Here is a 20230-nt window from a genome sequence, read left to right as displayed (position 1 = left end):
AATAGTACAAGTTTACAGTAGATATGCTTTTATTTTGTAGATCAAATGTATGGGTGAACCATCTGTTCAGTTAGATATCACTTTTGTATCCTGATGAGATATTTAAGTACAATACAATACTTTTATTATGGGCTTATCTAAATTTGGCTTACAGCACATTTAACCATATTTTATTTGTCTAATAAACGGAGAACAGGCGAGCTACTGTAGTTCTGTCAGTCTCCAGTGTGGTTCACATGACACATTCTACAAGCTGCAACATAAATCCAACGCACCTTTCCCGAGAAGGCGGCCTATTTAAGCCTGCCCTGCCCACTCTAGTGTACAGCTAGCCGGCTGTTGTATTTTACAAACTCTGCTTTAATTCTTAAACAAAGAATTGCATTGCTGCTAGTCTTTGTGCTAATTATGTGGCACAAGAAAGATCACCGGCTAACACTCCCATCATGCTGCTCTATAAGGGCATTGTGAATAAATAATCCCATAGACCTGTCTGACAAAAAAACTAAAACACAGGTGTAATTATGGCTGCGTCCCATCAAGGTTTTAAGCCAGTTTATGTGCACTGCTATTGTACATGGTTGCAAAGAGCGGCTTCAAGTGACACTAACTGGAACCCAGCCATTATTAACCAAATTAGTTACACATGCTTTCCTTGCTGTTACAATCAAATCAAAATGACTACTGTGGAAAAGTTCGTTTGGTAGCTGTTACTCTTCGTCATTCTTTTTATTTTATTTTATTTTTATCAGTTATAAGTTAAGCAGGCAGAAAAACAAACTTAAAGCCAGAAGTTGGTGTTTGCTATTATTATGGGACCTCGAATTGACTGTATGACATCTTCACAACAACAAGGTAAGCATTAGCTAGCTAGCTGCTCGTGCCAATATACTTAATATCTGTTATATGCCTTCCTTCTGTCTGTTCAGTTGGTGTTTTCGGTGCTCGGCAACATTATGCTGTGAATGTTGCAGTCTTATTTTATTGAACTACAGTATATTACTGCATGAAATGTATTTGTTGGCTGCTAATATCGGCTGTTTTTATGGTGCTGCAATCTTCCTGTAGGCCTGCAGTATTCGCTTCATTTGTTGTCAATGCTGAACTCTTTTGTGACAAATTGGCATGCACAGTATGGTGTTTTCCTGTTGACGTACATGGTGATTAAATATGAATACTAGCGTGAGTAATGAATGAGCTGCATTGTTTTTGCAACATATTTCCACCGGCTGTTCCTGCTGTCTCCTGTTTGCTCCTTCTCTGAAGTTAGTAGAGGGTAATATTGTATTTTGGCTTCATATGGATGTAAACATGGTTGTTGTCTTGCACACAGCACATTCACATAATTTCCCTGTAATATTGGCTTCATGGGAAAACTCGACATGGCTTTTGTCACACATTCACATTTTCTACAAGCATTTCTTCTTCAGTTAAGATTTAGACAATTTCAGTGAAGGCTTTGTGTCAACTTGCTTTGCTATTTATAACACTTGCATCTGACTGCCAAGCCTATTTTGTTGTTTGCAGTGCTGCCACTCTGTCTGCCAACCTTCATCTTAAAGGAATATTGTCTGCTACAAGAATATTTTAGGTGAATTTAATGTGTAATTTTTAATAATCACCAACTGCATGAATTTAGCCTTGTTTTTGGATTGATGCTCAGTCTGTGTTAGATGAGTTCACTTTCAACTGGTTCAATTGAGATTATAATTGTAAACTCACAGTAAATGATTACTGTATAAGTGGTCATTCATATGATAATGACATGTTGATGCTATTTTTGGGACCTTTTTTATAGGTCATAAGTCATGGTTACAGTAGTAAAATACTGTATGGGGGATCGAGTTTGGAAACATGAGTATCTTAACTTACTGTACTTACTTACTTACTATGCTTCTATAGACTGAGGCCAAAAGGATGACTTTATGTTGATTGTGTTCTACAAGGAAATAAGGGAAAGAAGATAGCTACACTATTAAATGGATGTTGTTTCATCTCTTGTTCTGTTAGAAAATGCACCATATTCCGTGCTCTCTCTGATTTTAAACCAGTTTTCAGTTGCTGCTGAAAAGGCATCTATTGCTCTGATGATAAAGAGGCAGAACTTGAGCTCTTAGTCAAGGCTCATTTAAATACATATGTTTCTGTTTGGTTTAACTGTACCTAGTTAACACCCAACCCACACATGACAGAGAAATGTGTTAAAAGGATTGTGTGTGTGGGTGTGTGTGTGGGTATGTGTGGGTGTGGCTCTCTGCCCTTGAGACAAGACTCCCATTGGGATAGTCTTTTGTACATGTGCTGTCTACCTTCACTCACAGGCCAAGAGGGCTGCTATTAAATAAAAAAACAAATGCATGTACGCACATTTAGCAGAGGAGCATTGGACACACATGTGAAAGACAACGTCATGGAATGCAGACCAAAACAAATTGGCCACCATCCAAACCCTCAGCCTCTGCAATTTCAATTTGCTGTAATATGTGGTTTTGAAATACCACAGCACTAATAAACACAAATTGAGGTCTTGTGTATATAATTTCAACAGGCACTGAAGTGAAGTTTAATCAGTATGGTTCTGTGAGCCATGACTAAGGGATGGAAGACTTATTCCTAGAGAGTAGAGATGGTGGAAAACGTTGGGCGTTGCAGTCATATTATAGCTGGTCCATTTTAATCAATGACCTTTTTGATTTTAAGGTACAGACATTGCACATGTGATCATTCTGTATTCTTTATCAAATTGCAATCTCCTCAAGTTTTGAGACTTCTGCTCTCCATTCCATCCAGTATGGATATATTCTGCCACTACATGAAGATGAGGTTTTGATGCATTTGTCCTGTCGGGCCCAAGTGCTTCTCTGATAGCAAAAGGTACTGTACTCTTAAAGGAGAGAACGCACTTAAAAAAAGAAAAGAAAAGACATGCATGCCATTTGGGTTTAAGGATTTGATTTGTTGTGTGTCTGAACAGTCCTTGAACATTTTACTTGTCAAAATATTTGATGCTGTTTAGGAAAGAGTGGCTTGGCTTGGCTTCTCCCGGAGAGGGACCGTTTCAATATGCAAGGCATGCCGTGCTTTTAACATAAAAGGAATGAAACTTTAATGGCTGGTTTGAAAGCAGCCTCAGAGCTGCAGCGGCTATCGCAGATAATTTCACTGCATGAGATAGTTCCATCATTAACTCGTAACTGCATTCAGGAGAGTTTGCAAAGTTTCTTTTTTAATCGTATGTAATTAATTTTTACTGCTTATTTTTTAATTGTTATAATTTAATGTGGATTAAAATGAAGAGGAACACATCCATCTGCTTTTAAAGTCTTCTCTTTCTTTTCAAAAACTGATGGGCACTCAGGTGAAACCCACTCAGAGGTGCAATCCCAGCCACACTGTAACATCTGGCAACTACTTTGATGTGTCCTGGTTACCATAACAAATTCATCAAGGACGTAGTCTATCTGCCATAATGCATATTAGATCATACCAGGAGATCTAATCTAGTGGTTGCACCTCATCAATAATTAACAGTCTCAGCAAGTTATGTTTATATTTCCTGTATGGCAACATGAGACTGTTTATATTACTGCGGTTAACATGTGGAAGGACATTATTTGTTGTTGTACAGCAGCTGTGACTGTATTGTGCACCTTTCTGTATAGAGTGACTGTCTTATCTACCAAGGTGTGTAGAGTAACAAGTACCCAAGCCAGTTTTCAAATATTTGTTCACTATTCCCATAAGACCCATAAACCAAAGGTGCAGTCAAAGGGCTCTTGTGGGAGTAATAAATACCCATGATCCTTATCTAGGCCACACAGATCCCCCGTCTGAGGAGGATAGAGGCTATCTTTTCTCTTAGATTTAAACACACCACTCATCTGTTCATACTGGAATGTCTGTAACTTCACAGCAGGGAACAGTGTGGAGTTTAAGAGCCTTCGCCTTGTGCGGACTACTGCTGCACGCACCATTAAAAATGATTGAATCCTGGAACACGCACACACCATTTATCCTCAATCTTACATAGACTAAGGGCCATTTGCAGAACCTCAGCAAAAGAGACCCATTTCTGTAAAGTAAGAGGCATGTTTAATCAACTCACATTAGGTGTCCAGTTGTGTCAAATATGTTCTTGGATAATTATAGCATAATAGGAAATTGTTAAAAATAGATTCTGACCTGTTCTGTCGGAAGTGCCCTTTTTATCAAAATGCCATAAAGCGAATCACCAACTGGGAGGGAACCCATTCATTGTCCTAATTTGTCTGCCCAAGGACAGGCTGTTCCAAATCTGGATAGTAACTTGCTGTTCGGGCAGTCTGTGGTCCTTGAGGTTAGGACGAGCTACAATTAGTGCAGTCTTTGCTTTAATTCAGTAGTACAGTGTAAGCAATAATTTGGAGAAGTCTGACAGTGTCGTGGTGACACGCTTGTCTTTCTAGAGGTGTGGTCTGAGGTCTAAGTGAGACAACCAGGGAGCTGTCTGTGTAATTTACTAGGTAATTTGTTTTCCCCCACTCTTAGTTATGTCACAGAGATAGCAGAGGATTTGCTGTATGGCTAATCAAAGCCAGCGACTTTTAAACACACGGTAGATTGAAAAGCAACATTGGCATTTCCCACAAATCTTACATTCCACAAATTTTGTACCAGTGTAAATTGATTTTAATTTTCTCTATTTATTTATTTATTTATTTATTTTAACCTTGAAGTTCTTTTGTGAATCCTTGGTAACCATCTTTCCAACAGTAATATAAGTTGTCTGGTGACACTAACCAGCCCAGCTGTACTCCCCTGTGATGGACTGGCTCTGCCATTCATTAAAGGAATATTTCACCGCTGGAAAGCTGAATATATCTTTAAATTGGGTCACTTATGTAGTAGAAATGTGAAATTTTTTTTAAATTGGTGCCTTCTAGGCCGAGAAAAGCCAGAAAATGTGTTTTGGTCTTATATGGATGAAAAACACCAAATCCCAGAATGCACCTGCTTCGTTGCTTTGAGTCCACTCCCAAGCCACGCCTACCGCTTCACAGACAGACCGAGGCATTCAACTCAACTCAAGCGTGTTTTATTTCAACCATATACATGAAACAACGTTTCATCGTGACTCAACGACATTATATAAAAACGACATACGAAACAGGCTACATTTAGTACACACACTTTATAGGCTCCGTAAAGTTCAGCTAACACATACTAGCATTAGCGCTTGGTAGGCTGTAAACACCGAGCATAAACACAGCCGTGAATTAGCGTGCAATGTAGAATGGTCGGCATTTAACAGTCACAAACTCCACCAGCAGTTAGCAGTTAAATGGATACAAATCACCACATTTCTGCGCCACTCGGTGTTAACACAGCCCACCTCTTTTACCTGGCGACAGAGCATCTCTAGCTCGGAGGGCTAGCAGGCCTGGTAGCTGGACAGTCCAGTACACTATTCAGGCATGTTTCCACAACAACAAAAACACAGCAGTCTCTCAACTCACGTTGGGAGTTTCGTTGAAGTTGGATGTAGTCCAGTTTGTGGTCTAAATGAGCGGACACTCCACCAGCAGTTAGCAGTAGCTAATTGGATTTTATTTCTACACCAGTCCGTTTAACACAGCCCACCTCCAGCGGGCGAGCAGCCTGGTAGCTGGATAGTCCCGGTTCCGGTACACTGTTGTTCAGGCATGTTTCCACAACAACAAAAACACAGCAGTCACTGAAATCACGTTGGGAGTTTCGTTGAAGGAGGATGTAGTCCAGCTTGTTGTTTAATGAGCAGACACTTGCAAGCAGGATGGATGGGACAGGTGGACAGCTAGCGTTAGCTTTCCACCTAGCCGATGAGGATGTCCCCTAGCCGGCTAGCGGCATTGAGCGACACCGCTGGTCTCCGTGCGAAGCGGCTTCGCGTGGTGTGCCGGTATTGCGTCTGTAATAACGTTTCCTGCATATTCTCCGATCTGTACCGATGTATCCCGGTGGTACACACGTCCGGTAGTTTGAATGCAGATAATTGTTGTAAATGTTTTCTGCTGAAAACCGAGAGCCTGTTTAGCGAAGATTCAAGATGGCTGACAGTCGTTTTCATTCGGAATACCTCGGCCAGACTCGGCAGTCCAACCCCCTGTGGGCGTGTTGAAAACATACGGAAGTAGATCCTACTACTGGCTGTAGTCCTTGCCTCTGGCCCAAAAATCTTCCGATGACGCAAAAATCGTCATTTTACGTCATCAAGATTTTTTCCAGGCCCCAAATGCAGAGATCTCTCGTCTCAGGGGGACATGAGGGAGGGAGGCACGGTCATTCAGAAATACTATCGGGTTTCTACTGATACAAAGCTGAATGCTAAATCGGTGAAGTATCCCTTTAAAGTTTCAGGCTCTGCAGGATAAACATTTGAGAGAGGCAGGCTGTGATTCAGCAGTGACCTTCTGCTTTTATTACATACAATACGGGGGAGTTAACTGAAGCCATTTGCTGGCCTTCAGGACACATAGCAGTCTGAGTAATGTGAGGTTACAGAAGGGCAAAACTGTAGGTGTGAATAGCCAAATCTGGTCAGCGTATTTCCCGCCCCAAACCTTGATAATGGACCTGGCGAGCTGAAATGTAGGCTTGGAGAGGATGAAAGTATTGTATTAAGAGATGGATAAGATGGCATGTTAATGGTGGCTAACTCTAGCTTCACTACCTAGTCTATATCCTTGATGTTCCACTTCCGGGATTGCTCTGGTGCCGCAGGAAATTCCGCCCGATGCATGCATTTTCCGTTTCCTTCCGCTTTCCTTGTGTTCGAATTTTAAATTTTGTGGATTAATGAGGACTATTGTTGACTGCTCCTCAGATCTCTGCAGCGTCAATTGAGACAGGTAGCTAGACTATCTGTCCAATCTCAGTTTTCTTTCGCACGACTATTTTTCAGCGGCTCTGTGCGGAGTTTAGCGCCATGACAATTCTGATTGGGTTTAAAGAAATGCCATTAAACCAGAGCACGTTTTCTTCCCATCCCCAAATGCTATGTGGAATAGCTAGACCCTCCTTCAGTGCGCTTTGGAGGAGGGTCTAGTAACATATTTTAGATTCATTAATTTAAAGTAACTTTTGTTCTGCTACCTATTGTTGATCTTTCCCATCAGGACTCTTAAAACATAGTTGAACTAGGGCTGTAGTTTCAGTACGTCTGTCATTTTTTTATCCTCATGCTTGACGCCATATTATTTTTCACTGAACCAGAATATCGTGCGCTCATAGGCTGCCTACATTTTGTGAAATACGAAAAGTCTACTCCATTTGCCTCGTATTACTCCATACACAAATATGCATTTTTAGTTCTTAATTATATAGTGAGCATTAAGTAGGCAAATATCTGCTGATAAATATTAGAGATGGCCCGATACAATTTTTCGATTCCCGATACGGATTCCGATACCTGAACTTGCGTATCGGACGATACCAGTGTGTTTAATTTATATATATATATATATATATATATATATATATATATATATATATATATATATATATATATATATTAAAAAAATAATAATAATAATGCAAAGTATGTTGTTACATGTCATTGTGCTTTACTTTTGTTTTTAAACACTTTATTTGTACATTTCCAGTTATAACATTAAACAATCATATTCTCTATCTTACAAATAATCATAGGAAAACAATCCCAAAAAGACAAAGACAGACCATACCTAAAATCAACCTGACAGACTTGTCACGGACACCCTACGGACGGGAGATAAAAAAAAAAAAAAAACAAGTGCACCTAACATTCCTTATGACAGGATCGACCAAGGGCAGGTTTAAACATTCAGAGTTCCAGTTCCAGACCAGGTAAATTGTTCACATAAGTCATCAGAGGGTCCCAGGTTTTGTGGAATCTGTTGATGGAACCGTTGAGGGTACATTTTTTTTTTTTTCCAGCTTAACATTCTGCATAATGTCCCTAATCCAGTGGTGGTGTGATGGAGGAGTAGCAGCCTTCCATTTAAATAAAATCAAGCGTCTAGCTAATAAGGAGGAAAAGGCAGTGACCCTCTGTAGATGAACAGGGGGAGCAGATCACGTGGTATCAGAAAACCAACCGAAAATAGCAACCAAGGGAGAGGGTGAGATGTTATAAGCATAAGCATTAGAGATGACTTCAAAAAGGATGACCAGAAAGGAACAAGTTTCGGACAAGACCAGAACATATGATAGGAAGTAGCTGGCGTCTGTTTACATCTATCGCATAATGGGTCTATGTTCGGAAATATTCTTGCTAATTTGGCTTTTGAGAAGTGCAACCTGTGTAACACTTTTAACTGTATTAAAGAATGTCTGGAACATATGGAAGAAGAATGGACTCTAGTAAGAGCCATATCCCATTCCACATCAGACAGCTGCGCCCCCAAGTCATTTTCCCACTGTTGTCGAATATTTGAACTAGAGAGGTTGCAGCTATCCATGATATGGGAATAAATAAATGATATTCTTCTCTTAGTCAGCATATTGACCCGCAATAGGGAATCCAAACAAGAAGGAGAGGGGAGTGTAGGAAAATTAGCAAACTTTTTATGAGTAAAATCCCTAATTTGCAAGTATCGGGGGGGAAAAAATGATTATTTGTCAGACCGAATTTTCTGGATAATTGTTCAAAGCTAGCAAAAGTATCATTAACATACAGGTCCTCAATACTATGAATGCTCTTGTCATACCAAATTTTGAAGCCATTGTCCATTAGGGATGGTTGAAAAAGGTGATTGTGTATTATTGGTGACTGAATAGAAAAACTCTGAATACCCAGATACCTTTTGAACTGATTTACGATGCGTAGTGATTGAGTTACAATTATATTATCCTTAATATTATTAACTAGTGATGGTAGAGATGTGCAAAGTAAAGCAGGGAGGGAGTGTGGGCTGCTTGTAACCTTTTCAATCTGGAGCCATGCAGGGATCCTATCATTCCAATCTTTTAACCACAGAGAGATGGCATTAAAATTGGCAGCCCAATAATACGTGCACAAATTTGGAAGTGAAAGCCCACCTACATCTTTTGGTCTTTCCATGAATTCTTTTCTTATCCGAGCTGATTTATTGTTCCATATATAAGAGGAAATAATTTGATTAAATGCCTTGAAAAAAGACTGTGGTATATAAACAGGCAGTACCTGAAACAAATATAGAAACTTTGGTACAATATTCATCTTTACAGAATTTGTTCTCCCGATAAGAGATGGTGGCAAAATAGACCACCTTTTAATATCTTCTTTGCACTGTTCCAGCAGAGGAGTGATGTTACTTTTAAATATACTGTAATAGGATTTGGTGACTTTTACACCCAGATATGTAAAGGACTCGGCGGACAACTTAAACGGCAGATTGGGATATTCACTGCATTACTACTAATGGGGAAGTATTCGCTCTTATTAAAATTTAGTTTATACCCAGATATGCTACCAAAATATATTTTGTTTTAACAACTGTTTACTACTATCCCTGTATGGATGTGATATTATTTCTATCTTTGTTGCCTGTCTGGCTCAGGTTAAACTCTTTGTGAAACATGAACACAAACAAACAATGAATGCCACAGAACTTTCTTTTATTATCCAGTTTGACAGTCAGTTATAACGGAAAAAGAACATAAATAAACTTCTTTAACGTGGATTTTCTTTAGGGCTTTATTACGTGGTATCGGATCGGTGCATAAACTCCAGTACTTCCCGATACAGCGTTTTAGGCAGTATCGGAGCCGATGCCGTTATTGGACCATCTCTAATAAATATCGCATATGATCAAAAGCTCCAGGACCATTTCTAAATGGACCTGGATGTTTTCTCAACAAAACAGTAATTTCTTCTTTAACTGACACTGACTGTTGCCCCTTTGTATGGAATCTTAAGTGTTTGTACATAGTGGGACGTTATACTTCTCCTATCTGTTTGGATAGCACACAGGGTCTAATTAAAATGTCTGGCCAGTAAATTGCCCTGTTCTCCCCCAACAGCAGTTTGGGCGCTGTGATAAAAAACCTAGAATGAAAAAACTCAGCAGCTCAGCATAGTGCCTGCACAAACAGGGAAGATGGTCTTAAGTAAGGCTTATCTAATTGCAATTATTTTGACTGATATTGCAATATGATTCACGATATTGGAGGGAATGATAATTTTCATTGAAAATTATTAAAATCAAAAAAATGAAAATGATTATAGTGTGATTTTTGCAAGGAGCTGTACCAAACAAAGATTTTTTTTTTTTCTTTTGTCTGTAGGATAGGATTTGTAGGCCGGGACGTCTCTGCAGCACTACAATACTTCATTCAGAATGGTTTGACACATATTTAGCCTTTAACAAAAATGGGGCCCCCCACGCGATTTGGATATTGCACTAGTCCATATTGCAATTTTGATAAAATTGCGATTTAATTGTGCAGCCTTAGTCTGGAGCATAAAATGACTCCATAAAACAGAAACTACTAAGTACACAGCTTAGCCCTGCTTCCTCATTCAATTTTCCTTTGTGTCATTTCAGATCACACACGGTAATTGTTTAATGCACCGTTTCACCAAACTAGGTGCTACAGAAAACAAATCAACGGTATGTGGTGTGGTTTGTCATCTTACTTTGGACCCATGTATCTTTGGCTGAGGATATTCCCCCGCTGGAATTTCCATAGATCCAAGCGTTTCATTTTGGAATTTTTGAACGACTGCCTGGCAGCTGCTGGTGTTTCCAAGGCAACTGTGTGATTGGGGAAAGGGGATTTGAATGGTGACTGTCAGTGAGGAAAATTTGAGCGCTGCCACAGGGATACATTTTACCCTGTGAGAGTTTACGCTAAATGTGGGTCAATCATAAGCTTCTATTAAGTCTTCACCCTGGTGAGGCATATTAATTTGCATTTTGCTTGACTTGTCTGTATTCCATTAAGAGTAGTAGGCTGCTCGCTGGTTTCTAGAGCTGCAGAATAATGTGTGATGAATGTGTGGCAGTATGATAAATAAAAAGAACTTCCTGTGCTTGCAGGCTAATGGAGGCAGATGTCATCCTGCACTTTGCTTGCCTTTTGATCACAGTTTCTTGATCAGGCAGCTCATTAAATAAACAATTTATTGACATGTACAGGGACTGAACAATAATGAAGTACAGCAATGGTTTGCATTACTGGCACTTTCTAAACAATACTTTATTCCAAGTTGTTGATAAATGCTGTCATTAATGCTCCATTGTGTTTAGTCTGCCCTGTTTTAGTTGCCAATAAATATCATGGCTTCCAAAATTAAGCCATTAAAAGTCAGCATTACACTGACAAGATGTTTAAAGGCTTGAAGCATATGGCTTGTTAGTCTAAATTCTATTAAATCTAATGTCTTATTCTTAGCCTAATTTAATTTAGATAATAGACTAAAACAATAAGAATTATAACATTAAATGGCATTTCTGAGAACATTATTCTGATAAATTATTTACTTGTCATTTAATTATAGGGTTTACATGAAATAGGTAGAGCTGATTCATTTATATATTCAGCAAAGACCCGACATTACTACATCTTAAAAGACGGGAATACAATTTCACCAAGACAAGCTCAGGCAGCTTCTATCAGTCTTAACGACACTGATCTGTTAAAAATGTTACTTATGACACATTGGCAGTGTACCTGTGATGTTATGAATATTTGATATATGTGCCATATCTAATGGCATGTTTCAAACCAGATCCTAATGGATTCTTTGCAAAGGCATTACCAACTAGGCAGAGAGGAGCATCTGCATACCAGGTTATAAATCATGTGATTACAGCTGTTTAATAGCTGTACCTTTTTTTTAGCCAATTTGTGTGAAGCATTATCAAATGAAGAAGCCACACACAAGCCATCAATGTATCATATCATGTATGATGTATTTAAGCTTATTGTGGGTGATTTGTAAACTACTAGTGCAGTGCCCTTTTTGGAACGGGCCTCCTGTATTGCGGCTTGCAGCTTTCTCCAAGAACCATTGTACTTAGACAGTGTTGGGAATTTGTATGTGTACAGATTCAATTATTGGCAAATTATCAAAGATGTTATATCAATATTAACAGAGGTGTCAAAAATATTTACATTCATTACTCAAGTAGAAGTATAGATACTAGCTTCTGTAGAAGTTGAAGTATCAACTCAAGCTTTTTACTCAAGTAAAAGTGTAAAAGTACTGGTTTCAAAACTACTTAAAGTATAAAAGTAATGTAAGGGAAAAAAATGCCATTAAGGATAAAAGCTTAGCCCACCCCACAGGGGCCTATATTGCACTACCCCACCTCCACAAAAAGCATTTACACACGTACGTGTGTGTGTGTGTGTGTGTGTGTGTGTGTGTGTGTGTGTGTGTGTGTGTGTGTGTGTGTGTGTGTGTGTGTGTGTGGGTGTGTGGGTGGGGTGGGTGGGTGGGTGGGTGGGGCGGTTTGTATATATTATGTGATTTTATTCAAAATGATCTTGAACTCACCTCACAAGTCCGTTCTTTTTGCATCAGCTAAAACTTATGTTTGTTAATCTGTTCAGATTTTTCATAGACTACAGGGCATAAATTTTATAGGATGATATTATAGTTATGTATTCATTGCACACCATCATTGTTCCTCAGACACCTATATCCACCTATCCCTCTCACAAGAGGAATGGGTGATACTTGTTCATGTCTAGTTGGGAAAATAATTGAGGTTGTCATATCACTTGGTTGTCATGGCAATCTTATGGATGTCACACGGGGGCAGTTCTCTGATCTACTGAGATGCTGACCACACTCACGCGCCACAGGGGAAGGACAAAGTCACTGATCAGGACAAAGCACTTGTACAGAGGAAAAGTGACTGGGACGGCAGGGAACGCAGTTACACTGCCAGCCATAGCTTTTCCCATCCTTCTACCGATTTCCAGCCGCAGCCTGTCACTTCCCTCTGTACATTAGCTCACACTGCCTTGTGTTTCTCATTCCCGCAACGTATTGTTCATCAGACATGACATGAGAAGAGGGAGATTAGCCAACCTATTTTATAAAAAAAAAAATCACATACGAATAGTAATTTCAGCATTCGTATATTATTGATTATTTTTTTTTATATTCAAATTATATTCGACTATAACAGCCCTAATACACATACAGACTGTAGACGCACTTACAAATACACACAAATCAAAAGCATAAACGCTTTTGGTAATGAATAGCTATCTGTTACTCTAAAGTGTGTGTGTGTGTGTGTGTGTGTGTTGTGTGTGTGTGTGTGTGTGTGTGTGTGTGTGTGTGTGCGTGTGTGCGTGCGTGCGTGCGTGCGTGCGTGCGTCCGTCCGTCCGTCCGTCCGTCCGAGCATGAGCTTTTCACACAGACTAAAACTTCCTCCCCAGTGGATATGGAGCAGTGAAGAGCCTGTCTGCTTACCTCAGCACTAATTCAGAAAGAAAGCAGACAGGACATACTGAGATTGATCCACTGCTGCTATTCATGGAAAGGGCAAGATCAGATTTCCAGTACTAAAAAGCCTCTCTTGTCTTTTCTACAGTAGTTTCATCTCCCTTTTACCATCATAGGTCCATGGATTGTTGCAACTAACAAAGATGTACTGTACGGAAAACCTAAATGTGACTTGAACCTACAAGTGGTTTAAATGCATAGGCCATGGCCATTAAAATATTTTAAAGTGGAACACAGATACACACAGAAAAATGATGGGTTAAAAATAACCCAACTTGGGTTGTTTTATAACCCAACCGCTGGATCACTATTGCACCGGACCAACAGTAGTTATTTTGACCCAGCAACATGGGTTGGTCATTTTTAACCCAACAGATGAGTTAAATATTCTACCCAAATGCTGGGTCAAATTAATTACCATTCTGGGTTGATTCAACTTCATATTTGTTATATAGTGTACCCAAATGCTGGGTCAAATTAATTACCATTCTGGGTTGATTCAACTTCATATTTGTTATATAGTGTACCCAAATGCTGGGTCAAATTAATTACAATTCTGGGTTGATTCAACTACATATTTGTTATATAGTGTACCCAAATGCTGGGTAAAATTAACCCATATGCCAGATTAATTCTAACACATTACAGTACAATTTAAGAAAATATTTTGCAATAGACTACTTATAGCTATAAAACTGTTTAACTACAAACCTAGAACAGAATACATGCTAGATGTATGCATATATTATGCAATAAACACTTAAACAATACAAAAACAAAACAACATGGAATCTTTGAAAAAATTTATATTACATTAATTATTATATTACATTAATTAACAATATAGTGGAACTAGAGATGTTCCGGCTCCGATACTGCCTAAAACGCTGGTATCAGTATCAGGAAGTACTGGAGTTTATGCACCAATCCGATACCACGTAATAAAGCCCTAAAGAAAATCTACGTTAAAGTAGTTTATTTATGTTCTTTTTCCGTTATAACTGACTGTCAAACTGGATAATAAAAGAAAGTTCTGTAGCATACATGTTTCACAAAGAGTTTAACCTGAGCCAGACTTGTTAAAACATAATCAAATATATGACACCCTGGTATCTGATCGGTACTCAATATCGGCCAATACCCATGTTCAGGGTATCGGAATCGGTATCGGGAAGCAAAAAATGGTATCGGACCATCTCTCAGTGGAACTGTTGAAGTTCATATCATACCACTTTCGCACCACGGCCACGGCCAACTTTGTATGTTGTAGGTGGAAGCAAGGCTGGCAGCTGCCTCAGGGCGAGTTCCCCAACGCCATCTGTAGGAAGACATAGGTGTCAATATTATGTGGAATGGCATACCTGTGATTTTGTCATAAAATTATCCAACTAAAATAAAACCCATGCTAACTGTTACATGCAGTTAATTCCCGCCCTGCAGCTGGTTAGTTGGTAGTTGAGTTAATCCTCCTATTATTGGGCCGGAAGGCGGCAGAGATCTAAGTATTTTAAAGAGTACCGGAGAACAGTCACTGCGTTTCTGTGGCAGTAAATTTGTCACACACAACCTTAACTACACACACACACACACACACACACCAACCCCGCAACCTCACTAGCTCAGCTAAAACAGAAACGTTCACAAAGGGCTATTAATGTGCTTATAGTGACTGTCAAAGCTCCAGTGGACTTGTCTGTTAGCAGCGTGAGTACACGGAGTCTGCTTATAGCTGACCATGGCTTGTTTTATTTTCGCATAAATTGCCGATATCCGTGCAAAATATGCGGGGCTTGCATGATTTCATTATCCCCGCAATTTCATCGCATAATATTGCATAAATATCCCGCATATTCCCTCGCATTTTTTAAGAAAACGTGCCGCATAATCAAGGATTTTTGCCCGCAGCAATCACTATTTTTTTCTTTTTCTTTTTTGTACCCAATTAGCATAAAGAGGCTGACAGATTTATTTAACTCTATTCGTTACTGTCCTGTACATTTTCGAGAAGGCTGTGAATTGTGTAAATACAGGTGTTAATAACTAAAGCAAATTTACACACTTTTTTTTTAGTTAGCTATAGTAATGAAAGTGTACTGCTCCTCAGATATCTGCAAGGTAAGTCGAGACAGCTAGCTAAACTATCGAAACTGAGGTTTTCTGTTACAGACTTAAACAACCTTTTGAACACCTTTTGGACACGTTCCACCAAAACAAGTTCCTTCCTGAGGCTATTTTGCAGCGGCACCGTGGCTCCATCCGGTGCTTAGCAACGCCCAAGACACTTGTGATTGGTTTAAAGAAATGCCAATAACCAGAGCACGTTTTTCTCCCATCCCGGAGTGCTGTGTGGATTAGCCAGACCCTCTTCCGCAGCGCTGTGGAGGAAGGTCTGACAATTACATAACATGACACCGGGCGTTTCTCAATCTGTGTTCTTCTATTGACTTGTGTTCTTCTGTCCCTGTGAAATGTCATCTCGTGTTGCCAAAGTACTGTCCCAATACACAAGTTCGCATTTCACCAACAACAGTTAAGATTCCCGGAAATGTTCTTGACACGTGCCATTTTACTGAGGATGCATTGGTTGGTAACAGTATGAACTTGGCAGTACCAGTATCCCAACATTCATTTCGGCATTCAACGAAGGTTGGGTTTCCGATACATAGACAGACCAACAACGGGACAATTAACAGTTTTCGCCACCTTATTCATCACTAAATTCACTTCTGAGAACGGTTTAAGCGATAAATGAACGGTTTTAGATTTCGAATATAGGCAGTCTTGCGCAAATCGTTGCCGAATTGACAATTTGCTTCAAAGTTTTCGGGGCCGCTAGCTCGTCTCTTGGCCAGTCATGCTCGGAGACCCCGCTGTAAGCTGGAGGTCTCTCAGACCGGTCTCGTAAATAAGAGGCTTTTATTTCGCTGTTGATGGATCGTTTGTTTAAATATCGCAACACATGTCCATCAGAAGATTAACGGGAACCTGTGGTTAACTGCCTTTTCAGAGTTAAACTCCACAAGTGCCTGCGGGTTTGACAACTTAGCTGGCCGGCCGTCTCTCTCTCTCACACGCAGTCACACACACACAGTCACACACACGCAGTCACACACACACACGGCCACAGCGCAGCAGGCAGAGGCGGGGGAGAGAGAGAGAGAGATAGAGATTAAATTATGACATACGGTAGGCTATATACATTAGATTTGGTATTTAGTTCATATTTTTTTGGTGTATTTGTTTTCTGATTTTATTAGAAGTTGAGTTTCAGTCTGTATGATAAATGAACAGTTGTACATAAAGTGTTAACATGCTATGGCATGTTATGTAGACTAAAGGGGAGACACCAACCTTTATAATTTTAATTGCTAATTTCCATCTGTTGTGCCTGGACAGTGCACTACAATAATATAGAAATTATAATTCCACATAACACTAATAGGGACACCTAGGACACACCAGACCAGTGCATAGGCCTACTTCTTTTTTTAATTTAAACTGACTTAAACTAATACACTAATAATAGTATTGATCGCGTTCCACTCTTTTGAATAAGTAAGGGGTGTTTGATCTAAACCATAAACAATAAAATAAGCTCAATAAGTTTTATTTTTCAATATTATTGCAATAGTTGTTTTAACATTATGAGGTTTTCTTGTCCGGAGATTGTTTAAATACAAAGTGGTTATATTGTTTCTTTCTTTTAATTTTTTTTATAATTTTTCTTTTATTTCTAGCTGTTATTTTGGAGCACTGCAGAGGCCTGTACTATGAATAAAGATCAACATGCCCTGGATTTCTTTCAGTTACCCGGCTTCACCTAACCTAATAACCGCAGTCCCGCATAACCTGTGTCACGACGGTGGTTATCAACTCAGGGCTCCAGACTGCGACCAAATGGTCGCATTTTGCGACCAAAATTTGAGAGCGTGCGACTGAATTTTACATCCAGTCGCACATGTGCGACCAGAAAATGTGCCCCCTTTTTTTTTTTTTTACACGTTAAATGTTGAAATGTCGGTACCTGAGCGCGTAAGGGCAAGCTTATCTGTCCTCTCTGAAAATTGACCGAGAGCAGAGCTCTGACACAAACACACACGCACAGGTGCGGACGGTGCAAACTACGTCGGCTCTGCATTTTGTTGAAGTCACAGTGAGCCACGGCAATGCCGATAAAGTGGTTGCAAGTATGGTTACGGTTTTTAAAAACTTCACGCAGACGGCGTTTGCTGCGATATGATATTAATGGTGAGCCGGAAACGGTCGTGGTGCTGTTGATGTTACACTTCCTCTGAGACAAGCAGCGGGCACAGTGGTTTTTGTGCCCTGGTGACTGACTGACTGGCTGAGGTTGTAAGGCAAGGCAACTTTATTTCTACAGCACCTTTCAGCAACAAGGCAATTCAAAGTGCTTTACATGAAACATTAAAGAGCAATTGAAAACAGTCATGAAAATAAAACGGGCTAAAAAAAGTTACAGTGAGTAGAGGTCGACCGATATGGGTTTTCTCTGGCCGATGCCAATCTTTTGAAATCAGGGTCGGCCGATGGCCGATATATGCTGCCGATTATTTTTGGCCGATATTTGCTTGTTTTTAACCTCTATTTGAAAGATAAAATTTAACACTAATAAGTACTTAAGATACACAAAATTTCTCAACAAAAACATTTATTGAACACCAATCTGCACTTGTATACTTACATTAAACATGTATAATGTAAAAACATATATTGTATAAATAAACAAAATGGGTAAGAAGAAAGAAAGAAAGAAAGAAAGAAAGAAAGAAAGAAAAGAGAGAAAATAAATTTAACTTTGTCAAATAAACTTTTCAATTAAAAGATAAAGTTTAGTGCACTTAGCAGCATTTATCAAATAGCTGAGAACAATAAAAGAAATTGACCATTTTAACAATAGTAGTGCTGACACACAGTAGCAACCAGCAGCATTTCTTTGTTTTGGTGTTGGCTGGGTGAAGCGCTGCCATAAGGGGGTGGTTTTCTTTTCAGCCATCAGACTTATAAAAAAGGGGGAAAATACAAGGTTAAGTTAGCATTTTTGTATAGTATCTTCAAGTCATTTTATAGATAGGTATAGATATAAAATCTAACATTTGTTTTATATATCAGCTAATAATTCAGTGCATTGTAAGTGATACAAGGCTAAAAAGTTTCTATCATCTTCCTAAAAACTGTCCTGAAACATGTATTTTTGGTTAGTTTTGTTTGTTGACAGACAAATCCAAATGGACAAAACCTAATTAAGGGGGGAAAACAACTTCAGGCCATATGGTCAAAATTAAATGATTTAATAATAATGTAATAACTATAACTTATAACAATAACGTATTTCACTAGTAAATTGCTGTTGAACGACAAAAACAACCACCATGGCAAAAGGGTATTTTACAACAACTTTGAATGCACCGCGACGCACCGTCTGTGTTGTTCTTCAGACAAGTAGCTAAACAACGGCAGCAGCACACTGCTTAACATACTGCTGTTGGATCCTATACAGTGAAATAAATCACACTTTACACTGTTTAGCTGTAAACATTTTAATCCATCTGCTAGCTAACGGTAGGCTAACGTTAGCTGCTGACGAGTGTACTAGCATCACATGCTGCGATGTTTCTGTTATTCTAACATTCGTTTTCGGAGCATCAGAGAGCAACGCAGGCATATCAGTGGCGCCGAAATGAGGTACAGAAATCCGCGTTGCTTTTCGGTACGGTAGATACGGGTCGTTAAGGCACATAACGCTAGATAAATACACCTATGGTTAAGGCACAGGTGCCATAGCACCGGGTCTACTCTGTACCAACCCTAGCAATGACGCTAGCAAAGCAAAGCCAGTCCTTCACTAGCCTATGGTGCGGTGGTCTCTTTTAACTACAACCTCTTTCTCTGCATTGAGTTGACAACCCTCTCAAATATAGACACACAAACAGAACAAACAATAAAAGTCTCAGATCCACTGTCTGTGATTGCAAAATTCTAGCTTAATTATTGTGACATGACAGCATGACACGACAGGTATCAATATCCAAAGTAGCCGAACGTCATGTCGCCTGTTCATGTTTTTTCTCGAAGTTGGCAGTAACATTTTTTTTTATTATATTATGTTGAATCTTAAAAAGTGACACTGAATTTGAAACGGCACATTGTAATTTCTGCATCTATTATGAAAGTGTTTGTTAGTAATACAGTGGAAATTAGTAGAAATGTGAATATTTGGTTAGCATGTTGATTTACGGTGTGTGCCCCTAAATTTTCTGGTTGCGCCCCTAAAATTTTCAATTGGGGGCCACTGTGTTCCTAGTGAAAAAAGTTAGTCTGGAGCCCTGCAACTAGTTCAATCAACCCAGGGTTTCCCAATCCAGCGGTGAGCGTTCACATAAAAGAGGCAGTGTTTACACAGCACGACCAATCGCAAACCAGAACTGCATATTTTATATAAGAAGAGCAAACCATAATTCTACATAAATATGAAGAACACAGACACGGTTTTGTAGGCAAAACGCAATACAGTCGTTGCTTCCTAAAACAGGAAGGAAAGCTGGCAAGAAAAATAGCCGACGCTGTAGATGCATAAATCACAACGCTTATTAATATCACTTCCTCATCAGCCAGGCACAAGATCTGACCATAATTGCACTAATGCTTTCCATAAACTGCCGTTGCTTGCCTGTTATTTCAGTTGCAACCCTGGCAGTGTTAAGCAATCATGAGAGCAAATAAAATATAAAAACATAATTCAAACTGATATGCGCATTGGCAACACA

General features: G+C 39.3%; 2 long non-coding RNA genes across 2 annotated transcripts in view; one reads left to right on the top strand and one right to left on the bottom strand.

Annotated features, from left to right (window-relative positions):
• The first annotated feature begins 347 nt into the window (after positions 1-347).
• LOC120546243 overlaps positions 348-20230 on the top strand; it is a 125091-nt gene continuing 105208 nt past the window's right edge. The window contains exon 1 of the long non-coding RNA XR_005636842.1: positions 348-855. This is a non-coding gene — a long non-coding RNA (uncharacterized LOC120546243). The remainder of the gene's footprint in view (positions 856-20230) is intronic.
• Positions 14489-20230, bottom strand: part of LOC120546242 — a 97825-nt gene continuing 92083 nt past the window's right edge. The window contains exon 5 of the long non-coding RNA XR_005636841.1: positions 14489-14763. This is a non-coding gene — a long non-coding RNA (uncharacterized LOC120546242). The remainder of the gene's footprint in view (positions 14764-20230) is intronic.

Source organism: Perca fluviatilis, chromosome 18, assembly GCF_010015445.1.
Source record: "Perca fluviatilis chromosome 18, GENO_Pfluv_1.0, whole genome shotgun sequence".
Taxonomy (NCBI): domain Eukaryota; kingdom Metazoa; phylum Chordata; class Actinopteri; order Perciformes; family Percidae; genus Perca; species Perca fluviatilis.
Note: the sequence above shows the minus strand (reverse complement) of the source record. Positions and strands in the feature narration are given on the sequence as shown.